The 3,910-nt window shown below is 32.1% G+C and overlaps 1 long non-coding RNA gene across 1 annotated transcript; it reads left to right on the top strand.

Moving 5' to 3' along the window:
* Nucleotides 1-1,649: 1,649 nt before the first annotated feature.
* Nucleotides 1,650-2,697, top strand: LOC128132620 (uncharacterized). The gene is made up of 2 exons (XR_008230863.1): nt 1,650-2,179; nt 2,483-2,697. It is a non-coding gene; the product is annotated as an uncharacterized LOC128132620 (long non-coding RNA).
* Nucleotides 2,698-3,910: the final 1,213 nt, after the last annotated feature.

Below are 3,910 nucleotides of genomic sequence, written 5' to 3'. Positions count from 1 at the left end.
CGATCAAATTGTATCTAAACTGTTACTTTTGTTTAGATTCTACGATAATTCAACATGTATACCTGACTGTTTGTAGTAAATAGCTAACCTTTACAAGTAGTTATAGTCATCAACCCAACATGTACACCTAACTACACCATATAACCCGGTTTAGAACTTTGGCGGGTTGAAGATTCTTTAAGCCTAACAATTTACAGACAATTTATTGAGATGAAAAAAACCATACTTAAAGTAAGTGTTTAAAATTATTACAAAAAATTGCAACACTTGAACAACAAACATATATGGAAATTGATTAACTTCCTTGAATGACCTGCACAAACTTATAAATATTATGTTATCTTGGTTACTATGCACAATAACTTTGAATCTTATCAAGTTAGAATAAGGAAACTAACTAATCATTTGATATTCCTCAGTGATAGATCTAATGAACATCGACAACTAAACAACAGAAACTATCAAAGCCTTCTCCAAATCTTCATTGAAACCACGTTCAAAAACGGCAACCAAGTATTTCATAAGGATGGAATCGCAAGCCAGAGTGATAGGCCCATTCCTTGGTAGCCCAAACTCATCCTCGGACATCCTTAAAAGCTCCAAGAAAACATTGTTCTCTAGATAATGCAAAGGCATAACAAAACGACTATTGTCAGTAGTGTAAGCGACAAAGTGACCCTTGTTTGTTTCCAAGTCGTGAGAACCACTTTTCAAAGCCTCCTTTTGCCATCTCCTTGCCATTTTCATCATCTTCTTAGGTGTCATAACGAAGAATATTACTATCAAGAAAATTGTCTCAATCTACAAAAGCGTGGGAATTGAAGATCTTCAAACACGATGAGTCAATGATGATTCTTGACTAAAATGATTTGTGATAATATGATATTACTGTAAAAGGAATATGTATTGTATTTATAGTCCAAATGAAGCAGATAGAGGTCTAGTTATGTTCGGTGTGGAATGTTTAGTAGCAACATCATGTGATTAGTTATAGTAAATCCAGATATGTCTTTAGTACCATAAAATATGAGGATACCATTGAGTATTGTATAGAAACCACATAAATTTCGTAATAGTCTTTTTCCATTTTAGACAGTTTTAAGGACTATTTTGTTGAATGAGTGGTCGAGACATTTTGGGATACGTTAGATGATAGTAGAATACCGTCCTTGGCTCGTCCTAGTTGTCTCCTAAGACTAAAAAGTGATTTTTTGTGGCTAAGGTCATCCAAAATACCAACTATCCGAAAGTACTAAAGTATCACTACATCTACACCCAAGGAATTGGAATTTAAAGTACTAAAGTATAACCACATACAAGGAATTGGAAGTACAAATATCTAACTACACTTGCGTGTTTGTTTTTGCAATTTAACGATAATTTAAGGATTTCTTTTCATTTTATTTGTGAAGATAACAACGCCAAATATATATATATATATATATATATATATATATATATATATATATATATATATATATATATATATATATATATATATAAGTAATTATTGTGTTATTGGATGAATAAATATAGACCAATCATTTCAAAAGGATACATATGTAATCATACATTTAATTAATTATGGTAAATATATAAATCAATGAATATCCTTTTAATTTAGGAATATCAATTTTAAAACCCAATTTCTAGTATATATCCTTACGTCCGCCTCTTCCCTCTTCTCTTCTATTCATCGTCGCCCCCAACCTTTTCCCTCTCATTTCCCTCTCGTATACACTCCACTTCCGGCCGACCAAGCACACACACGACGACATATTTTGGAATACGCATCCAGACACGAGCAGAAACACTCGTACTCACGTGAAACACAACGTGACAACCAATATCTTTCTTCTTCCGATCGCTCGTTGCCACAGTTATAATTGGCGGCCTTCGTCTTCGATGCTCGTTGAAGCGGCGACGGTGGTTGGGCACCGGTAGTTCACAGTAGCCATATAAACATGGCAGTGACTGAGCGGTTCACGACAGTTAGCCAACACGAAAGGGATGGTGGCGTGACAACCCTAGACTTCTTGCATCCGACTGGCTCGCTCTCTTTCAGACATAGGAGGGGGGGGGGGGGGGGGGTGGCTCCGGCGATTTCCGGCTCCAATGGCGGATAGGAGGAAGCGGGTGAAGGATGGGGTATAAGTGGCGGTTGTAGCACTCTCCTAAGGTTAGGGTTCTTATTGCAGCGGCTGTAGCACCCTCTCATCCGAAATTGAAAGTTGTTTTGATGCACACCAAGCGCTCGCTAAAATGTTTCAACTGAATGGTTTTTCTTCGTTTATAGTATTCTATCAGAAAAGAATGTTTTTTTTTATGATAATCATGAACATATTCTGTTAGAAGTCTTCGAATTAATATAATTATTGGTAAATGAATTCAATTCTATCAGAATGAAATCACGAATTCCAATTATGTTGGAATGGAATATGAATATTTTCTTACTAATTTATTATTGAATTTGTTTATACAGAAGCTGATGCTTGAAGAACGGACCACGAAATTTGAACGACGCCTCTTAGCAACATTATTCTTTTAGAATGTAGTAGTGTCTTTATTAGATTTTGATGTTTTTTTTTCCAGATTTGAAAGTTTTTTTAGTTTTATTCTTTAACAATAAATGTAATTCTTAGCAATTGTTACATGTATTCTATAAGAATTAATGTAATTTTTGTTTTAATTCATCAATTGATGGTTCGAGAATTTTGTTATTCTACAAGAAAATTTTAAAGTCATGATCAAGAAATATGTTCAAGAATATTTTTATTATTTTATGGTTCAAGAATTTTTTTTATTTTTGAACATACTCAAACATATTATGTCAGAATGTCCGAATTAAAAACCTTATAATTCATAAAATCGGATTTTTAAAATTAATAAAATATATGATCCCTTAAAATATGCAAATTTTCTTTATTAAATCTATGTTAATTGACTAAAATACCCTTCTAGTTAAATTAGATGGTATTTTTCAATTATATTTAATTCAATAATATGTATTAATCACTTTCTTAAAATAAGTAAAATGATTGGCCCACATTTATACATACAATAACACAATAATTACTTTGAATATAATAACCTAAGTCTGTATATATATATATATATATATATATATATATATATATATATATATATATATATATATATATATATATATATATATATATATATATATATATATATACTAGCCGTCTACCCGCGCAATATATTTATAAGATAAAAATACAAAAAGTTAAAAATGATGAAATCAATTACAAGTAAGGATTAAAATAAAAACATGTTAAGATAAGGCCATTGCCCTATCCAATCTCAAAATCATTTTCTTGATCCATTTTTTTATGCATATTGATATCGTTATTGATAAAGCCTCTATTACAAAATGGTTTTTCCGAACCTAAAGAATATGTAGATCAAGATACACATGAATTTCTAGCAACCTTACATGGTTAGCCCCAACCCTTTCAGAAGTTCTAATCAAATTTCCAATCCATTCATCTTCAATGACCAACACTATGGTTTATACGACCTTCTTTTCAAGTTTCTAGACATCCTAGGGCGGCTTCAATAAGAAGCCTTCTACATACATAATAATAAAATTAACAATGAAGACCTAATATCATTAATCATAAAAGAAGATCAAATATAAACTAATAAAAACCCCAATTCTTGGACTGAAGCGACAAAAAAAAAAACTAAGAATGGGATTTACCAGTTTCACTTGTCTGAAAGTTAATCTTCAAGGGAAGAAGAGCCGTATAGACTTTCTGGTGGACTAATTGTCAATTTTCAATGAGTTGAGGCAGGTGAGGAAGTGAGGAAATAGAAAGCAAGGTATTCTCACATAGATGGAGAAGATTAGGGTCCGTGGATTGAGATTGAGGTTTTCTACCATTCCTAG

The sequence above is a fragment of the Lactuca sativa genome, chromosome 3 (genome assembly GCF_002870075.4).
Source record: "Lactuca sativa cultivar Salinas chromosome 3, Lsat_Salinas_v11, whole genome shotgun sequence".
NCBI classification, from domain to species: Eukaryota; Viridiplantae; Streptophyta; class Magnoliopsida; order Asterales; family Asteraceae; genus Lactuca; species Lactuca sativa.
This window is presented reverse-complemented; position numbering and strand designations above follow the sequence as displayed.